The sequence below is a fragment of the Aedes aegypti genome, chromosome 3, assembly GCF_002204515.2.
Source record: "Aedes aegypti strain LVP_AGWG chromosome 3, AaegL5.0 Primary Assembly, whole genome shotgun sequence".
Lineage (NCBI taxonomy): Eukaryota > Metazoa > Arthropoda > Insecta > Diptera > Culicidae > Aedes > Aedes aegypti.
In genome coordinates this window covers 169,913,003-169,935,794 of record NC_035109.1, presented here as the reverse complement: position 1 = coordinate 169,935,794, position 22,792 = coordinate 169,913,003, and the positions used below count along the sequence as shown (strand labels likewise).

The window sequence follows — 22,792 nt, the reverse complement described above, 5'->3', positions numbered from 1 at the left end:
AACTTATGCCCCACCTTACTCTATGCTTAACTTTATAACACGTTTCGGATATAATTTTCAAGACTCTTATACGATCAAAACCCTTTACGTTGCTTATGTGAGATTCATATTAGAGTATTGTAGTGTTGTCTGGTCCCCATATTTGAAATCACATGAAGGACGAATAGAGTCGATTCAAAAGCAGTTTTTGCCTGAGACGAGACTCGCGAAGACGGTCTTCTTTTTCTGTGATTGCTGAGTTTTTTCTTATTCCACTTTGTGTTTATACCAATTATGCGCATGCTGTTCAAATCCTCACATGAACTTCTCAGCAAAAAATGATTGAGTTTGCATCACATCGAATCATAGATATCAGTTTGAGTGAATTTTCATGCCAGCAAACGTAGCAGACATTAGAAATAATTAATCTTCTGCTTAGATTTATCAGCAACTTTGGAAAAAACTGCTCCGCCGACTGAGGTTTTTAATAACAGTTTACTTTGAGCACAATACTTTTCACTTTTTCAGCCATAAAAACGGTGGGCTGCATTTGACGTTTCGTGAGAGGGGAAACTGGGCTGCATATGACGTTGATATTTTTCCTCTTCGCGAGTCTCTCTCAGGTTTTTACTATACGCACTCCGCAAATTAGGAAGGAAATTATTTCCTCTTCCGTGATATAGAGCACGATGTACGTTGATAAACATTCAGACATCAAAACATTTGTTAACGATATCGTTTCACAACGTATTGACTCAACTAAGCTATTATCCGTATTGCGTAAATTTGTTTACTTTAGATCTGTATCGTACAAACTAAGCTAAATTTAGTCTTTAGTCTTTGATTGACGAATAAATGAATAAAAAAACTCTTGCATTGGCCAAAATGTCATTTTAGTTTATGTTAATACAATTCTGTGTGTCTAGAATAAGGCGGCATCCATAAATTACGCGACGGTCTATGGGGGGGTAGGCTCAAGCGTTACGGCTTTTTATACAAAAAGGTTAGGGAGGGGGGAGGGGGTCGGAAATTTGAAATTCTAGCGTTACGTAATTAATGGACGCTGCCTAATAGTAGTGAAAGCCGATTTTCATACAAAAAGCACAATTTTAGCATTCTGTAACTTTGTTTCCCTATGAACAATCAGCATGAAATTTTAACAGGGAACAACAAATATACCCAATTTCGTTGTAAATTTTTCAAAGTATTAGCTAAAAAGTTGAGCATAAGATGAATTTTATGATAAAATGAAATTGAGCATATTTGTTTATAGTTTTCTGTCAAAATTTCATAATAACATACTAAAACCAAACATATTGCTAATATGGAAACAAAATAACGGCATGCCAAAGTTGAGCATTTTGTACGAAAATCGGCTTTCACTATTATTATCTGAACACAAATGTACGTACATATATGAGCGCCCAAACTTACCCACATGTAAATTATGATAAATACTTGAACCACTGTGATTCCCTCAACGAAATGTCTTCAAATATACAAGGAAGACGCTTAGATATCACATCTTTTGAATGTTAAAATTAAACCTGAATGTTCTTTATAATTGTTAATAAGTAGTAAATGACTAAATCTGCAGATCAGTATTACATTCATTGCTTTTTATGTCACATTTTCAAATTCACGAATAGGATTCCAGAATACCATATCATTAAAGTGGATGTACAAAATTGATAAACATTTTTTTCCATTAATCACAATTTCAGACACACCGTGAGTGATAGACGAAACGAATGCACGAGTGACGCAAACGATGTGTGATTACTCGAGTTCTGAAGATACGACGTGAGCATTTCAAGTACCACTGGGTCTTAGTGCCAACCTACTGGTCAATCGAAAGCAGAGTAAACTACGAAAAAGAAAAAAAAAATACACGGCGACGAGGGATGTGCGAATTGTTAGTGTTTGATAAATGAGCCCCGGCCCGGCCGGCGCAGTGAAATGATTTAATTTTTCAAGGGCACACACATGCGGTAGGCGCTGTAAAGATTGAAATCGTAGCGGGTTTCACTTGTTTTTGGGATTGAATTTCGTTTCGGCTCACGTGTGATTGTAAGCGAGAATTGAAGTTCCTGAAATAACACAAGATAAGGACATGGCATCGTCGGGTAGATTAGAGAAGTGGACGGATTGTAGGTGAGTGAGAGTTAAATATACATTTTTTATGGACACTTATATTTTTCAGTGTAATTTGAGTGCTATTCATTGGATACGACACCGATTTTCTCAAAGTTTCATTCATTTATGATCAAATATTTGCAGTAGAGTAGACTTTTCTGATACCCTTGGGCTTCATACCATCAGGCAATATGAGCTTTTTTTCGACTTTTGACGACTCATTCGTATAGTTTAGTTTATGTAAAGGCCGAAGTGTTAGAAATATGCTTGTTCGCGAATTGTAATTTAAATTAGCATATGCAAGTGCCATTTGTTTTGGGAAGCTAGAGTGGCAAGCGTATCCCATTAGACACAGGTTATCTTGATATCAGCAAAAAACACAACTGTTTTTTTCTGGTAATGATGTACATGAATATTCATTTCACGAAATTGTGTAATCTGGTTGTCATGCAATTTGGTTATTTAAGATGTCATTATAACGAGTTTTGATGGCTCAGTTTGTATCTATTAGGAAGTAGAGTTTTGTGATGATAATGTACGACCTTAGTAGAATAATCATTGTTTTTAATAATACTGTAATGAAATAAAGAATCAAATGCAGCACACTGGACTTTCGAAACATTGGCTGCAATTTTGCCGAACAAACTTGTGGCAAAATTTTGACAAACTTGTGCCAAAATTTATAGTCAACAATAACACGAACATTTGCCACACAGGTGGGGCAAGAGTTTGAAATTAGTTCGGGACCAACGTTTGCTGACTGAAACAAAAAATATTGATCCTTTTTGAAATAAATACAAACGCTATAAACGGAAAGAGTAAGGTATGGCAAAATTTTTGTTTCAATATTTCCAGTTTGAATCAAAGTAAATGTTATACATGTTTTTGGGATTCGAATGCTGTTCAAGTACGCAACTTTCACTCTAAATATTGGAGTAATCGATTGATATTTTTAATTGCTATTTGTCATGACAAGCCTAGTTGCGTGCATTTGTTGTTTTTACCTGTGAACATTGTAAATCAACTCTTCAATTGTACATAAAAACATTATGATTTAATGAAGGGCAACGGATTTTCTCTGTTTTTTTATTGGATTTATCGCATATTTTTGTTATGCACCGGTACGGTTTATGTTTGCAAGAGATGAAAATATTGCCAGGTGGTTAGTGACAGATTTTTCTACCAATTGTTGTTTGCTTGTTTTCGGAACATTTGCGGCATATTATAAAAAATTATCATTTTGCAAATAGTTTTCTATCCCAAGATCACTCATTAAAATAATAAAATGATAAAACTTTAATGATTTTTGTGATCAATTCACATTAAATGCTATGATTTTACAGATACCAACTCTGACATCACTGCGCTCAACGATCGCGATGATTCTGCATACACGATAGACGCGTCCCGACGCATCGCACTGTGGAGCTTTTCAATTATTTTGGGTGGTCCAAATTGATAAACTCTTGGTGTGATTTTATGTTTCGTAGAGATGGTTTCTGTAATTTGAGAGAATCGAAAAACAAACAACGTATGAGTTTCAAGTTTCTATGCTTTACTCAACCTTTCCACACTGAAAATTAATACAACAGAAAAAAGTTGGATATTTTATACTATAAACACAGGCATGTCTCAGTGTGCGGCGGCGGCGTCGATTCGCAGCAAGTGAAAACCACCGCCATAATAGTTTTGAGTGTTGCGGTTAATAAAACTTTGTAAATATTTGATTCCCGTTTAAAATGTGTTCTTTTAAGGAAGGTGAATGAAAGATTTGTTTAGTGGAAGTGTAGTGAACGCAATATGAAATCCAAAACACAAATGCTTGCTGCAGAGTTACAATGAAAAAGGTAAGCACCTTCTATTAAGGTGATTATAAAACGAAGCCAAACTTGGAATTTTCAAGTGCACAAGACTGACGAATCTGACAAGAGTTTGCGTTGAAAATCAATCAAATTGCTTGCTTGCTGATGGTGACCAGTGGAATAAATTTTCAACGCAGAGCGCTGTTTGGTTCTCAAGACTTGTGCTCTTGAAAATTTGACGTGTGGTTTCGTTCTATAATCACTTTAACAAGTGTAGTTGTGTGAGGCAATAAAATGTGGCATAAGATCGGAGATTTTTTTGAGAACATAAATCTCATGTATATTGTCGCTGAATTGATAATGCTGTATCTGAGAGTGGTAATTTAATATTGAAGTTCCACCTGAAGCATTTTTCTTCGTATAAATAATCCATAAAATCAGCAGATGAGCAGTTATATTTCATCGATGCTGCAAATACCAATACTATCATAACAATATGGTAATGATTTTAGAAGAAGCCATTTTGTGATGTTGTACCAAAAATCCTTAAGTCCACTTTATTACTCTATTTAATGTTCACTTATACCTTAATTTTATTTCATGCAACTAATTCACTTTCAACCAAGTTCATTTACATTTTCTAATTCACTGCAATTTTATTTCCGTGTGGATGAACGTCGATGATGGCTCGTCGTAGAGGGATGAAAGAAGAGGATGATGACGTCTCTCGAGGCCTTTTATATACAAGATATCGGAAGCCTGTTTTTCTCCATCTTGGCATTTCCGAAGGGGCTATTGTCATTAGCAGTCATCCTTGTCGGACTAATGTTATCACACGAGGAAATCGCCACCCGTTGCAGTAGGGGAACATGGTCCTAGACGCACTGATGGGGTAAAATGGCCCACCCCATTAAATCATTCCTAGAACGTTTCAATTTGTATTCTTTGCCAAACGATGTTAAAATATGTTTACCCAAGAGTTTCCGCCTGCAACCCTTGGACATAAACTCATAAATTTCTCCTTAATTTTCCGGTGAAATTCAACATTTTTCCCTATTTTGCCTAAACGTTAAGGTTTTCCGATGATTTCATAAAGGAATAAGCGTTTCCATACCACAGAGGAAACTCATGGAGAAACATGGTTGATAACTACTAGTTCTCCATACTAAATGGCATTCTACTCCATCATGACCAAATCAATGACCAAATAATTTTGAACCACCCCCATTTTTCAACCAACTTTTCTACACGATTTAAACCCGTTAAAAAACTCAGATTTGGGAAATGTTTTCATAATGGTAGCTTGCAAATACAGTGGAAGCTCGTTATAACGACAACTTTTATAGCGACAAAAGCTCTCTATAGCGACTTTTTTTGATCCCTTGAAAAATATTTTAATATTATAACCATTCTCTATAACGATTTTTTCCTATTACGACGGTCCCTTGCGATGTCGTTATAACAAGCTTCGACTGTATTGTAAAGCTACTGTTAGGACTTGAAATGGCGTTAAAATGTGGATCTCATTAGGAGAAAATGACGCAAATCCATAAAGAAGCATTTTGGACCATTTGACCCTACACAGATGGAAGGAACAGACAAAGTTCTTTCGTGGTTCACGAACACATTTAATTAAGTTAAACAGTCTGTACAGTTTAACTGAAGACGGTGTAATAAATAACTCAATAAACAATTAAATTGTTTTATTTTAGTAAGATCTTTGAAGAATCGTGGTGAAACCCTTGAGAGTAACGTTGAGCATATCTTCAATTAACTTCAATTTGTCCCGTATGTAAGTGAATCTTAGTGTCAAATTCCAAACAATTTGACCGAAAAAAGCTCAATATCAGAGTGAATCTTGGAAGTGTTGAAATAGTTCTTTACCCTACTTATCCTGGATGTTTTTGTTGGATTTTGGCAAGACCCTCCATAGAAGTTCCTTTTTGAAGTCTTGTGCAAGGATATTTGATAGACTCCTGGTTACATGGTTAGTTAATTACTTCAAATAATCGTAGCAGAATACTTGCAATATCTGTAATTGATTGCAGGCGTAATTTTCAAATGTGTCTGCCAAGTATATAGGATGTCCCTGAAAGTATGGGCGCGGCTCAACCATACTGCCATACTGCGAGACAAGTGCAGATATAAATCTGATTTTCGCACATTTTATTCTCACACTTATCAAGAGCAGATTTTGAATTTCCACTACCTATTTATTGTTGATATTACATTTTTAGATGCTTCTCTAATTAGTTTTGCATATATCGCGTCATATCTGAGCGACAGTTTTTGCACACAATTTTTGGTGGGTCATAAATAAGGACAATGGAAAATCGCGATTTCGCAAAAGCCGCGAATTCCACGAAATTTGGCTTGCGCCACGAATTTTAGGAAATCCCGCTAAATTTAAAGATTTTATATAACAATCGCAGTGAATCCCAGTTTTTTGGCAATGAAAATGGTTTTCCTATTTTGATGTCGATCACAGTACATCGTTTTATTTTGGCACGGTTCAATTTTGGCAACATTCACTTTAACACCTCGTAAAATGAAATGGTTTTCCAAAATTTGTTAGATTTTGGCAAGAATTATCAACAATTTTCACAATTCAAACCAAACTAAGACTGTAGAATGGTCGCAGTGGTAATATGTCCCCGACACTGGAAAAAAAAAGACTGTAGAATGTCATTGTAGATCAATTCAAAATAAATAATGTTTGAAAAATGCACCATGGAAAGATCGTGCAATTATGGAACGGTTCGATGTTTGCAACATGAATGGATGTTTGGACTTGTTACCACCAAATATTTTTATATAATTTAGTTTTATTTTGGAATTCCATCTGACTTGCTTGTTCTATTCAAAATTTTAAATTGCCACTTTGATTGAAAAAAATATTATTCTCAGATTTGAAATATCGCTAAACTTTCACATTTATAGGATATTTTCATTAAAAAAAACATACATTTTTGTGTATATATCCTGTTTGCGCGTCACAAGTGAAACGGGCCAAGAGTTGCTATACGAGAGAGGAAGGTAACTGTTGGTGCGAAAAATGTGGAACTCGTTTACCGCGATCGATCGTTGCGATGGTACCTAAGATCTACCCTGTTTGATCATAGCCAAAACTATGGGACCGCTACAAAGCCGCGAAATTTTGGTTTCATCGCTTTAATCACTTGTGAAATTTCGAATATTTTGCCGTGAATTTTCATTATCCCTAGTCATGAAGTACGTACAATAAAAATATGAAAAAATATATTTATCATTGCCGATACGACAGACAATCAGACTATCAATTATTTTAATGGAAATTAAAAATTTAAGTATATCATCTTTGAATAGAAATTAGAGATCCGATTTCAGCTGTGGTCAATGAATAAAAGAGTCAAAATAAAATCCCCATATATGCGTTAAAATATGTAAAAATCTAAAACTGTTGTTACCTATCCAAGAGTATAAATATTTAGCATAAGTAAATTCAAATTATTTATATTTATATTGAAAATACTTTTTCAGAAAGACACCGACACGTTAATGTTTCCAGTGGACGATTATGTCCTTTGAAGGAAGCACTGCCCATAAACGCATGTCAGTCCCATGTTTGCTGGATTTCCTATTCACATGGGACAACTATGCGTTTATGGGCAGAGCACCACACTTGACAACGGACTAGCATGCAACACCCAGTGGCACAGTCGAAATACATTCCTGACGAATTTTTTTTTAAACTGAAGTGGGAATCGAACCCACACTCCTTGACTCGATGCGGCTAAATGCTTGGTAACACAAACCGCACGGCCACGAAGCCTTTAAGAGCGATGTTTTTGTAAAATTATCTTATGTGTAGAAAAAACCAGTGTTTGTTTTAGGTTTATTTTTAATAATGTTTTCTAACAAAGTCAAATAAAATTTGAAACAAACTCTTTTGGAACATCTGATATACAATGTGCTTGAATTCACCACATCGAAGGATTTTGATTAAAACATTCATTACCAGTTGAGGTCGAAAAAAAAAACGCAAAAGTAGAGTCTAGATATGTAGTAAATGATCTTCTAAAATCAAATATTTCAATGTTAAAATTTAAATTCGTGAGCAAAATGTTCACTGGGGAATTTGATCAGGTCGGTACCAAATAACATTTCCTTCTAATGGTGCTTATTGATTCGTTCGCATCACAGACATTCCCCGTTTTCTAACAACCTCATTTTTATTAAGGTCAGTATTGCAAAGAATTGTAGTAAGGCGTATTATGCAGATTTACAAAGATTATTGTGGAAATAAAATGATAAAAAAACACGAGTTGTATGAATTTTGACATCATTTTTTTGTAATCTAAAGCAGAAAATTCCATATAGCGTAAAACGCCTAGAGGTATGCAACGCGCTATAAATGGTCCGTAAATAATTCAATTTTGTTCGATATATACTCCATTACCAAAGGTACCCCGAAACAGAAAACCGACTTTCGATTATTTGAAAAATAACACTGCAGAACACGTTTTTGTTTCAAACACCAAAACACCGCTATTTACCCAGTTAAGGGTTGCAGAATCCATTGTCGTTTTCAAATCACGGCGTGTCTGGTAGAACAATATTATCACAAAAAAATAGGCATCGCTAAATCTTTCATCATTCGAAAATATAGGTTTTTAGCTTTCATTTGACAGGTTTCCTAAAAAAAACCCACCGAGGGATCCCGAACATTTTTTTTATTTTAAGTTTTTGTTCCTTGTAGTACATTATTTTCAAATATAATCATGGTAAAAGACAGTTTTTTTTCTCTCAAGCTCAATGGTAGCCAAAATTTCAAATGAAAGTTTATATAACAAAGATATATAAGATTACATATTGTAATGGACATAACTGTCCTATGTGATCTTGTGGATTTAATATGTCATAGGACACTTACTCGTACAGTGGAGGACATACTCAGATAATTTTCATTCTTTTACCGAGATCCGCACAGCTGAGCGGTCAGCAAATTAATTTAACTGATATGTCAGCATAACATTAAGTTTATTAAAACAGCACCATTGGGTGCCGTCACCAAACGTCACTTTAACTAAAATGTCAGCAAACAACCTTTTACCGAGATTTGCACAGCTGAGATCGGCATTCGAATTTAGGTGTGTATTTGATTCTATTGTATAACGGTTTTTTTTTCATATTTAGAATAGATGAATTTTCTTTTTCTTCTATCTGGAATTACACCCCTATTGAGACAAAGCCAGCTTCTCAGATAAGAGTTCTTCGGTTACTCATTAACTAAGAATTTGATTCGCTAATGTTTTTTATATTGTATGTAAGAAAAATATTCTCGACCGATAAGATCTAATCAACCATGCTGAAATTTCCACAAACTATGCAACGCTCTAGCGGAAGGGAGGACTAGGCTCCATACAAAAAGCGTTATGTTGGAAAGAGCGGGGTGTGTGAGGTGGTCAAAAATGTTCGATTTTAGCGTTATGTAATAAATGGACGCTGCCTGATTGATACGAAATAGAGCTCTTCTGAACCATTTCTACAAATCAATAACACTTGCTGCTGGGTTAATATTTTCATCTTTTCCACAATTAATATGATATAAAAAACAAAATGCCAAAATAGTGACTCATTGAAATGAAAATAGTCTTGCAGTTGTGCTAACTCAACTGTTATATCCTTGAAAATATCGTGTTCAACATGCACCATCTGGCTTCATTAATAAGCAAAAATGCCACATCTATTCAAGATTCTAGACGCCATTCCATGACCAAGTAGGTGCTAACAGTTTGGTCCAGCGTTCGCATCAAAAGAATAATTGAGCAATTTTTTTCAAGCAGTACGAAACAGTCGATGGAATACGATATCTTTGGAAGTTTGTTCATTATGTCTCTACAATGGAAATTCCATGCACATCTGATATAAAAAGGGACATATGATTTACACATTTGAGCCAAAAAGCTCCAAAAGGTAATATAAAATGTAATGCTGCATGGAGCTCATTTTGCTACGACCAATAAATGCGGCCACTTGATTAACGTTGTTTTCATGGAAAAGCTCAAAAAATTGCAAAATTTTAAATTAAATAAAATACCTCATACATAGAAATTTACCAGCGTAAAAGATAGTGTACCCTGTATTCGCTGATGTGCGCACGAATGGGAAGGTATCTTTTCGAGATATTGAAACCCTTAAAAGAAAGCCTTAAGGCGAAGTAGGCCGTCATTGAAATTTGTACGCACCGTTGATTTTTGCTAATTCGTCCCACGATTTCAAATCAAAGAAAATCAGCTGAAAAAGTATCAGCATACTTTATGTATGTTGGCGCGTACAGTGATACTTTGTCAAGTCAATATAAACTATCAAGTTTTATCACTTTGAAATTGCACGCAGCTAAGTCATTATTGCTGCCAAAACGAATGGCAGGCTACTTCGCCTTAAAAATCTACTGTAAATTGCAGTTACTCAACTCTACGGGACAAGTGGGCACACGAAATTTAACTTGTTAATCTACCTCATAATACTAACCGTTGCCAATAATCACATAATTAACCATATTTCCTGTTGAAAACATATATTATATGAATAAAATATCAATTCACGAAGAGTATAAAATGGTAACACTTTCTTGTTTGTAAGCTGCTTACGTGTTTTAATTACTGCAGTAATTGTGGAAATTGTATTATTGTCGTTCTGCTTGTCAGAAAACCACTTTCACGGTGGAATTATTCTTATGATTTGATTTAACAGGAAATATCTTGTACTATATACTTATTGAATTTTGAAATTCCATGCTAAAAATATCAAAAACATTACAATACTATTGAAAAAGTCTGTGGAGTGTCACTTACTCCGGGTGCCCCAATAATATGCTTAACCTTAGTAAGGACCTTGGGTCTTTTTCGACCCATTTCAAAATTCAAATCAATGTAACTTTTGATTGAAATAACCTAGCAATTTGAAACTTTCTGACAATTATTTTTTTGTGGGAAATTTTGTTTTTGCGGAAACAAAAGTTTTGAATGACCCCTAGGGGAGCTTCCATGAAAAAAGTTACAAATTGTGACTTAGGGTCGTTTTCGACCCGAAAATTCAAACAGCTCGCAAAAATCAATGTGTTGACCGAATTTAGTTCTGTTGGGCTTAAATGAAGGGCACACATGTCTAGTTTCAGAAACCCTCCCAGAGATCCGGATTTGGTCACTGTGGCCACCGGGAACCTGCTACATATGAAAAAAGTCCCTTTAGAGACCCTTACTTTGACGACCTGTAGTTTCGTAACTGAACAAGTAATCTGAACCGTCCTCATATTGTTGAACAGGTATTCACGTGGACTGTGAATAGAGATTCTCAAATCGCTTAGTTATTCACACCCGGTTCCGGAAACCCGGAACATCCGGAAAGTAAGCTTCTATCGCAGTTCTGTATATGTAATTCACATCGGTGATATTCGGTTGATGGATATTTTGGCATAATTTTTTCTATAATAAGGAACCAATTGCCGGCGCACATTCCCTGAAAAATTCGTTCCAGTAAGGTCAATGCGGAACCGGTTCCTGGAGTCCCGGGTGGTGGCCAATCTGGACAATTCGATGAAATTACTCAGGTTTGAACCCCAAAACCAAATAAATTGTGTCCAATTCTTACCGGTTTTTTATGTTTGGATGTATTTTGCCGAAAGAATAAATGAAAGGTTATTCTGGTCCTTTTGGAGCACAGGAATGGTCACCGGGAAACCCGTAATATGGGACCACAAACTTTTAGCACCAAAAGTAGGCATGCGACGGCTCAATCTTCATGATTTTGCATCCCTGTGACTCTGCAAGTTCAATTATTGATGAATGGCCACTTTGGTTCTTCTGGCCCAGCGAAATAACCCAGGAATGGCCACCGGAAGTCCCCATATTGTGGGACATTCCCGTTTTTGCACCAAAAGTAGGCATGCGACGACTCATTCTTCATGATTTTGAATACCTGTGACTTTGCTAGTTCAATTATTGATGAATGACCACTTTGATTCTTCTAGCCTACCGAAATAACCCAGGAATGACCACCGGAGATGCCCGTATAGTGGGACATTTCAGTTTATGCACCAAAACCAGGCATGTGACGGTTCATTCATCGTGACTTTGAATACCTGTGACACTTCTAGTTCAATTATTGATGAATGACCACTTTGATTCTTCTGGCCCAGCGAAATAACCCAGGAATGGCTACCGGAAATACCCGTATTGTGGGACATTTCAGTTTATGTACCAAAACTAGCCATGCGACGTCTCAATCTTCATGGTTTTGAATACCTGTAACTTTGCTAGTTCAATTATTGATGAATGACCACTCTTGTTGATTTGGCCCATCGATATAACCCAGGAATGGCCACCGGAAATACCCGTTTTATGGGACATTCCAGTTTATGTACCAAAACCAGGCATGTGACGGTTCATTCTTCGTGATTTTGAATACCTGTGTCACTTCTAATTCAATTATTGATGAATGACCACTTTGATTCTTCTAGCCTACCGAAATAACCCAGGAATGGCCACCGGAAATCCTCATATTTTGGGACATTTAAGTTTTTGTACCAAAACTAGCCATGCGACGGCTCAATCTTCATGATTTTGAATACCTGTAACTTTACTAGTTCAATTATTGATGAATGGCCACTTTGGTTCCTTTGGCCCATCGAAATAACCCAGGAATGGCCACCAGAAATACCCGTATTGTGGGACATTTCAGTTTTTGTACCAAAACTAGCCATGCGACGGCTCAATCTTCATGATTTTGAATACCTGTGTCTTTTCTAGTTCAATTATTGATGAATGACCACTTTGGTTCTTCTAGCTCATCGAAATAACCCAGGAATGACCACCGAAAATATCCGTATTGTGGGACATTTCAGTTTTTGTACCAAAACTAGGCATGCGACGGCTCAATTTTCATGATTTTGAATACTTGTGACTCTTCTAGTTCAATTATAGATATAAGGCCACTTGGGTTCTTCTGGACCACCGAAGTTACCCAGAAATGACCACTGGAGATACCCGTATTGTGGGATATTTATTTTTTTGAGCCAAAACTAGGCATGCGACGGCTAATTCGTTATGATTTTGAATACTTGTGACTCTTCTAATTCAATTATAGTTGAATGAGCACTGGCTCTTCGGGACCACCTCAATTATTCAGGAATGGCCAATGGAGATACCCGTATTGTGGGACATTTCAGTTTTGTATCAAAACTAGGTATATAAAGGCTCAATCTTCATGACTTTGAATACCTGTGAAATGTTTAGTTTAATTATAGATAAATTACCACTTTGCTTCTTCTGTACTACCAAAATAACCCATGAATTACACCTTAGATACCCGTACTATGCGATATTTAAATAGATGTACCGAAACTAGGCATGCGATGGCTCATTCTTCATGATTTATAATACTTGTGACTCTTCTAGTTAAATTATAAGTGAATGACTACTCTGGCTCATTATTAACACCAGAAAACCCCAGGAATGACCATCGGTGTTATCTCTATTGTGGGACATTTTAGATTTTGTTTCAATACTAGACATGTGACGGCTCAATTTTCTTAAGTTTCTGAGCACGTGATCCTTCACACATAATAATGAATGGATGGCCAGTTTGGTCTCTTGCTGTCACTGAAATAATCTAGGAATGTACACCGAAGAAACCCGTATCGTGGGTTACATTAGTGTTTGTACCATAACAAGAAATTCGACGGCTCAATCTTCCTGGTTTTTCGGGCATGTGACTTTTCTCATACAATAATAAGTAAAAGTCCACTCAGGTCCTCAGGTTTCAGGTAAGACGACTACGCTGTAGAATCGTTACCCGTTCTGTGGCGTAGTTGATTAACGCGTCCAGTCTAGCGTATTGGGGGTCGTGGGATCGAAGCAACTAGTTTTGGTACAAAAACTGAAATGTCGCACAATACGGGTATTCCCGGTGGCCATTCCTGGGTTATTTCGCTGGGCCAGAAGAACCAAAGTGGTCATTCATCAATAATTGAACTAGAAGTGTCACATGGATGCAAAATCATGAAGATTGAGCCATCGCATGCCTAGTTTTGGTACATAAACTGGAATGTCCCACAATATGGGTATTTCCGGTAGCCATTCCTGGGTTATTTCGCTGGGCCAGAAGAATCAAAGTGGTCATTCATCAATAATTGAACCAGCAGTCACAGGTATTCAAAATCATGAAGAATGAGGCGTCGCATGCCTAGTTTTGGTGTAAAAACGGGAATGTCCTACAATATGGGTATTTCCGGTGGCCATTTCTGGGTTATTTCGCTGGGCCAGAAGAACCAAAGTGGTCATTCATCAATAATTGAACTAGAAGTGTCACAGGGATGCAAAATCATGAAGATTGAGCCGTCGCATGCCTAGTTTTAGTACAAAAACTGAAATGTCGCACAATACGGGTATTTCCGGTGGCCGTTCCTGGGTTATTTCGCTGGGCCAGAAGAACCAAAGTGGCCATTCATCAATAATTGAACCAGCAGAGTCACAGGTATTCAAAATCATGAAGATTGAGCCGTCGCATGCCTAGTTTTGGTGCTAAAACTTTGTTGTCCCATATTACGGGTTTCCCGGTGGCCATTCCGGTGCTCCAAAAGGACCAGAATAACCATTCATTCATTCTTTAGGAAAAATACATCCAAACATTAAAAAACCGCAAAGAATTGGACACAATTCATTTGGTTCTGGGGTTCATACCTGAGTAATTTCATCGAATTGTCCAGATTGGCCACCTCCCGGGACTCCAGGAACCATTGACCTTACTGGAACGAATTTTTCTGGGAATGTGCGCCGGCAATTGGTTCCTTATTACAGAAAAAAAATATGCCGAAATATCCATCAACCGAACAGCACCGATGTGAATTACATATACAGAACTGCGATAGAAGCTTACTTTCCGGATGTTTCGGGTTTCCGGAACCGGGTATGAATAACTAAGCGATTTGAGAATCTCTATTCACAGTCCACGTGAATACCTGTTCAACAATATGAGGACGGTTCAGATTACTTGTTCAGTTACGAAACTACAGGTCGTCAAAGTAAGGGTCTCTAAAGGGACTTTTTTCATATGTAGCAGGTTCCCGGTGGCCACAGTGACCAAATCCGGATCTCTGGGAGGGTTTCTGAAACTAGACATGTGTGCCCTTCATTTAAGCCCAACAGAACTAAATTCGGTCAACACATTGATTTTTGCGAGCTGTTTGAATTTTCGTGTCGAAAACGACCCTAAGTCACAATTTGTAACTTTTTGTTAGGGACTAAGGAAGGTTAATGAGGATTTTTTAAGCTTTTTGCAAAGCTTAGCATATTAGCAATTTACTTTCGTAGACTGTTGTAATGTTGATCCATTCTACTTTTAACCTTTTAACGGTTGATTGGAAAAGAAAATTCTCAATTAATAACTAAGTACTCAACGAACTCTGAGCTGGGAAGCAGGCTATGTCCCAGCAGAAGTGTAATGCCAGACAGAAGAAGAATAAATTTAATGTATTCTAACCATGAAAGGAAACACTGCTCGGTTAGATATACTTTCACAGTACGAATAAGTGACCAGTCGAACTTCCAACATATCTAATCGAATAAGTGGCCTATAGCTCAATAAATCCTCAAACTCAAAACCAACTTAAGACCAACGAAACTGTCTTTTACAATGATTACATTTAAAAATAATGTACTCTAAAGAACAAACATTTTAAATAAAAAAAATGTTCGGGATCCCTCGGTGGAGTTTTTTGGGAAACACATCAAATAGAAGCTAAAAACATATTTTTTCGAATGGTGAAAGATTTAGCGATGCCTATTTTTTTGTGATAATCCTTTCCCATATACACGCCGTGCAAAAACATCATAGCACGTCTAGTTTTTGAGATATTGACTTTTGAAAATGCAAAATTTGACTATTTCAGCCAACTTGCATGCAAGTTTGTCTGCTTATATGGCAATTTATTTGCTTAATTTAACACAGAATCCAAACTTCGTGTGTAAACCAATACTTATGAATAAAGTTTATAATACTTTCGATGGTAAAAAATATTTTTTTGGTTATTTCGAAAAGTATTGTATTTCACCATATAAGAGAAATGAAGAATTTTGTATGGAGACTGCAATCATTTTGAAAAAATCGATATCATCTAAATTTTATTGTGCAATTTCAACTATATTAAATTTAAATTGGAAGTTCAATTCCTATTATACATGCTTGGTGGATTAGATCACTAAAAATTTGGATAAATCATTTTTTTTTCCTTTGTGGGGACATAATTTGATCTATTATGGTGTTGTTGATAAATCATAGTTTAAATCTCATGTAAACATCAATGCACCCAGTGGCGACCTTTAGCAAAAAATTGTGACATGCTGGAACATTTCTGAAAACGATATCAGATTTAGTGACCCAAAATCAACTAGAGGCACATAATTTGATCCTTGAGACATGCAAAAATGTTATTTTTGTTACGCTGTGTAATATATCCGTTCAGAATAAATCTTTAGGCAATATATCAAGAGCAACCGATAGCTAGGATGTCAGTACTTGTTTTAAAAATATAAATAGTAATTCTTTGAAACAGCATGCATCAATATTGAAGTTTTCTTGAAAAAAAAACTATCCAAGCTACCCTGTTTTACGGTACCAGTATACTGACAAAAAATATTTGGTTCCGTTAAGTATTCGCTCTTAGTACTTCGGCTTTCACTCTAGCCTTTACGGGTTAAAATACTACGTACCGTAAAACGGGGTAACTTTGATAGTTTTTTCGCAGAAAACTTGAATATTTATGCATGCTGTTTCAAAGAATTATAATTTATATTTTTAAAACAAGTACCGGTATCCTAACAATCGATTGCAGTTGATAGTTTGCCAAAAGGTTTATTCTGAATGGATATATAATTTTTCATATAATCGAAAGTCGTTTTTCTGTTTTGGGGTAACTTTGATAGTGGAGTATCATTCGAACAAAATTGAATGAATTACGGAACATTTATAGGGCGTTGCATACCTCTAGGCGTTTAACACTTTATGGAAATATCTGACTTAGATTACAAAAATGGTCCCAGTTTGTAATAATGGTTTTTGCTAAGAGATTTGAGTCCGAATTCATGTTCTAGTACAACTAGGCTGTTAAGAATAAGTGACGAACTCATTATGACTTCATCAAATAGTGATCGTAGAACAGATTGTTTGGGAACGTTTCAAAAAAGCTAATATCTTACAAATTTTTAATATTTGCATATCAATCCTCAAATGTACTTGATTCCAACGAAAATAGCATTGCCATGAAGTGTCATACTAACACTCTTCACTTTTGCATTCGTTTTGCTTAACTGATTAACAGAAACTTTGTTATTTCGTTTTACATGTTGTGGGCCTCGCACTATCAAAGTTACCCGCATTATCAAAGATACCCCGTTTTACGGTACATGTTATTCAGTCTCCATTTTAACACATCTTCTTTACTGCCGTTAAACGCATAATTGTCCCGTGTTCCAAAATATGAAACCGATAAAATTCGTTTAAAGAGTTTGACACATTTATGCTCTGTATTGGTGAAGGTTGTGACAAAATTGAATATTTTTTTACAATAATATGAGGCAATGGATGTTTTTTATAGTCAAGAATTGGTTTCAGCGAACGAATTTGAAATTTGCTATGAATTTCAAAGTGGGATGGTTATACCTAGAAATATTGCGATTCCGGGAAATTTCTACGCATAAGAGTCCCACTAATTGTAGCAGACCGGTTTTGACCAAGCACATTGCTCTTGATGGTAAATTTGACGTGAGTTTTATACCGAAAGTGGAAGATGTGTATTGTAAAGCCTATGTTGAGGGTCCAAAAGCCTTCGTTGTGGCATGTAGCAAAGTGGAGCCTTATATGCTGCCCTTCTACGCCTACTTGTCCCATGTTATATGTAAACCTTATGGACCACGGGACAAATATGCGTAGAACGGCAGTATGGGTATGTGAATAAATGTGGTTAGACAGGACGCACAGGCACTTGAATTCAAAGTAGAGGGAAAAGCCGTCTGTGAAATTAAACAAAAGTGGGGGTAGGCGAGAGAGAGGCTCTGTCAAAAGTTCTTTATGGAAAAATGTTGAAGTTTGAAATCTATATTGCTATGTTTCGGAATTGTTCCAAATAGGGCGATATTCAAAGCTGAAGATGCATAAATGGCTCTTTTTCAGCGGTAGTGAAAACCCTGAAGCAAAGAAAGCACCACGGAAGATGAACTAAACATGAAAAGTTATCCATTCACATTACGCTTGTTGTCTCATCACTAATTTTTCGAACCAGTTTCTTAATTGCAAGTAATTTACGTTTTTCATCATTTTCCATACGTTTTTAGCAACAGAAGAAATGTGATTGAGACATGAACCAGAAACATCTAAGGTGTCCAGTGACCAATGTACATGGTCAAGCAAGTTGCTGAAATAAGATCAAATTTACCGTCGAATTCTTCTAGATGCATCTAATTAAATTTATTTTTCAAAAAGTTTCAAGGATTTGAATTTAGAAAAAAAAAATCAATGAATCCTTTAAATTTAGCACTTTATTTGAAACTCTTTCAGGACCTACACTCCCGTGCAAAAGTTTGGGTTCACCCCCTCAAAAACATACAAAAGTGTTCTGTCCATATCTCTGTGATTACACGTCCAATTGAAACTCTTTAAGCCGCATTCGAAAGGCAAAGAGTTATTCTTACTTCGTATGTATTTTTCAAAAAAAACATTTTTTGAATTTTGTATACTAATTTTTTACTTAAAGTTGTGACATTTTTCAAAAAACACACTGGAAAATCATATTTGATTTCCTCAGCATTGGGTCGACCAAAATTTTAAATCAAAGTGTCATTAGAATCGTAATCTTATATTCTTTGAAGAGACCCCACGAAATTTTGGCGGAAAAATCTGGAAAGCATTCAAAATCAATGAAACAGTCAGTCAAGTCATCGTGCAAAAGTTTGGGTTCACCTCTCAGTATGATGCAAATCGTGCAAAAGTTTGGGTTCACCTGAGCTGCACGCACATTATTTTTGTCAATATCTCTGCCATTTTTCAACCGATTTTAATAGTTTAAAGCTTTATTGAGCGCAAATAATGGCGTGTACATGATTGGTTTGAGATTTCATAGATTTAAGTCAGTTTAGGTGAACCCAAACTTTTGCACGATGACTTGACTGACTGTTTCATTGATTTTGAATACTTTTCAGATTTTTCCGCCAACATTTTGTGGCGTTTCTTCAAAGAATATATGTTTACGATTCTAATGACACTTTGATTGAAAATTTTGGTCGACCCAATCCTAAGGAAATTAAATATGATTTTTCAGTGTGTTTTTTGAAAAATGTCATTACTTTAAGTAAAAATTTAGTATACAAAATTCAAAGAATGTTTTTGGAAAAATACATACGAAGCAAGAATAACTCTTTGCCTTTCGAATGCGACTTAGAGAGTTTCAATTGGACGTGTAATCACAGAGATATGGACAGAACACTTTTGCATGTTTTTTAGGGGGTGAACCCAAACTTATGCACGGGAGTGTATGTCCCCCTAAATGTAAATTCGATCTTATTACGAGGAGAGTAATTCTTATTCATGTTACGGTATATCATTACGGTACTACCATTACGCTGTAATAGCTTTCCTACATAATGCAGCTTCATTTTTTGACCACTTGATAAGCAATTTTCGATCTGTCGATCTCTATAGTTACACGTGCGACTAAGTCGTACCGCTTTATTTTATGATTCGCTCTTGTGACGATGTCAGATTCTGCGTTTTTTTTCTGCTCAAATATATCACCCACTGAACGATCCCAAGGCCATCCTATTGAGCTCGACCACGGCTTTTTTTTCGCCTTTTTGATGAACGCGGCTTAGGTTAGAGGGTGAACCGTACGAGATCTGCTCGTTTTGTGAACTGAACAGACACAAAATATTATTTACCAAACACACTGACTTCGGTGTTTATCTTTGCCGTAGAGGGCGACGCGTTTCATTATGATATGGCTTGGCTATATTTCACAGCACGCGATTTTTGTTTTTCACTTGACTGGATGATGTTCGGGTTGGTGTTTTAGCGACGAATGAAATGATTTTGTCTCTCTGTGCATTCCCGGGGTGATCAGTCGAAGCGCCAGCAGCCATGGGTAACGCGTGTTTATACTCTTTTGCGTAAAAGTTTCACCTGTTCTTTCTCCCACCAGGCTGTTGGATGACCTATCTTTGAGCGCTTTTCACCGCTGCACAAGTGATTCTATCCCCGGTAAAACAACAGGAGGAACACATTAAACTGCCATAATTGGAAAACAAGCTCGAAACAAATGATGTTACTACTCACTGTGAGCCACCGTGAATGTAGAATGGTTAATCACTTCAACTATGGTTTCATGAATGATTAGCCTGGAATGAATACGCTATCGACGAGTACGACGATCGTGAACTTCTAACCTCCATTCAAGGTTGTTCAATGTGGTGTAAAGGCTTTAAAACCGGATCGGTTGACCGGTATTACTCGTCGTTAGATTTTTTTGTTGATGTACCTAGGAATGTTGTTTAAATTAAAGCTTTGGTGGTCTACAATAAAAAATAAAAACCGCGAAATTTCATTGCGTATACGATACATGTACCCTTAAAAATTTTACGACGCTGCCGCTTGACATCTGGTTTAGACGGATCTGTTACAGTATATACACGTGACAGTCAAGGGTGGTAGAGAAATGAAATTAAGGACACTTCTGGTATCATACAACGCAAGTTCATTCAAGTGCTTTTTGTTTTGTTTTGCGGAGAAATAAATTTATTTTTGGAAAGGCCCAGTCCCAAACAATGCATTGGTATGACGAACCCGACCCCGCTCTAAGTTTCTCTGAAATGAAGATGCAAAATTCCACCAATGTAAGCTACGTGCGTATTTTTTGTTTATTCCTTATTAGTATCATTCCAAACATTACATTCATTTTTTATATCTAGGTGGTCTGTGTTAGAAAAAATACTATCATCCCAATTTGGTAAAAGTAAATAAAGCATTTATTATCAGATTATGTTTACAGGCGAGTTGATTTTGCCTGTTTATAAGAGAAAAAAACGCTTTCAAATAACTTAACATAACTTAAACTAGATATATAACGTATTTATCGTGGCAATTGAAGATTGCAACGATTTTTGTTCTAATGTTTCAACATTGGATATTCTATGTAACTCATTAGTACCAAACCAGAGAGGGAGCTTCAGAATCATTTTCAAAATTTTATTTTGAATCCTCTGCAGAGCTGTCTTTCTGGTATTACAATAGTAAGTCCATATTGGAAGAGCATACAACATGGCTGGCCTGAAACTTTGTTTTCGAAGATCAAAAACTTGTTCATAAAACAAAGGTTCGATTTTCTGTTAATAAATGGATACATACATTTTATATCTTTAATATATTTGGTTTGAGTGCCCTCAATATGATTTTTGAAAGTCAATTTTTTATCTAGCATGAGCCCTAGATACTAAACTTCATCTGACCATGGTATACCAATTTTTTGGAACCCCTCTCATCGTAACAACGTGTCTATTTGAAGGTTTCAAATAAACAGCTTTTAGTTGATGTGGGAAGATTATTAGTTGAATTTTGGAAGCATTAGGAGAAATGGCGCGGTAAATGGCTGGGCATGGCGTACCATTGGTACCTCGCGTACCTGCAGGAATAAAATAGACCCCTTTGTGCGGTCCTTAGCCTCTTGCCCAGCAACTCCTATCCCTACCTCCTCGTGGTACTGGCCGGGGTACGAGTAACCTTGGGGAAGATCGGGTAACCAACCCCCGGTGGGAACTTTGGTCGTATGCTGACAGGGAAGGGGGGGTTTGCTTTTGCAAACCTGGAGCGTCTGTACTCCACGTTAGGAGCGGCTCACAACAGCGTCTGTTCCCCATGTCAGGGGCGGCTGATCATCGTCCGAGTGTCAGAGAAGGACTCTAAGCTAAACTGCGCACTATGGCCCTCCGAACATTTAGGGGGAATGGTCCTCCGGAAATCTAGGGGGTTGGTGTCAGGCCCTGCAAGCCAACCGTAAAAACACATCAGCACAGGAACGTCAACGAGAGAATACGGACCGGAACAATCGGCAAAGACCACAGCGACGAAAATGGACTAGCGATTGGAAACTCGGTACGTGGAACTGCAAATCTCTCAACTTCATTGGAAGTACTCGCATACTCTCCGATGTACTGAAGACCCGCGGTTTCGACATCGTAGCGCTGCAGGAGGTGTGCTGGACAGGAGCATTGGTGCGAACGTTTAGAGGTAATCATACCATCTACCAGAGCTGCGGCAACACACGCGAGCTGGGAACAGCTTTCATAGTGATGGGAGATATGCAAAGGCGCGTGATCGGGTGGTGGCCGATCAATGAACGAATGTGCAAGTTAAGAATCAAAGGCCGATTCTTTAACTTCAGCATAATCAACGTGCATAGCCCACACTCCGGAAGCACTGATGATGACAAGGACGCATTTCACGCGCAGCTCGAACGCGAGTACGACCGCTGCCCAAGCCACGACGTCAAGATCATCATAGGAGATTTGAACGCTCAGGTTGGCCAGGAGGAGGAGTTCAGACCGACGATTGGAAAGTTCAGCGCCCACCGGCTGACGAACGAGAACGGCCTACGACTGATAGATTTTGCCGCCTCCAAGAACATGGCCATTCGTAGCACCTATTTCCAGCACAGCCTCCCGTATCGGTACACCTGGAGATCACCTCAGCAGACAGAATCGCAATTCGACCACTATCGTGGCGCCAACATTGACTCCGACCACTACCTGGTGATGGTGAAACTGCGCCCAAAACTATCCGTCATCAACAATGTA

General features: G+C 37.1%; 1 protein-coding gene across 1 annotated transcript in view; it reads left to right on the top strand.

Annotated features, from left to right (window-relative positions):
- LOC5579938 (atrial natriuretic peptide receptor 3) overlaps positions 1 to 22,792 on the top strand; it is a 138,544-nt gene that overhangs the window by 10,297 nt on the left and 105,455 nt on the right. The window contains exon 2 of the mRNA XM_001652177.2: positions 1,704 to 2,133. The gene's annotated coding sequence lies outside the window, so the exon portion shown is untranslated. The remainder of the gene's footprint in view (positions 1 to 1,703; positions 2,134 to 22,792) is intronic.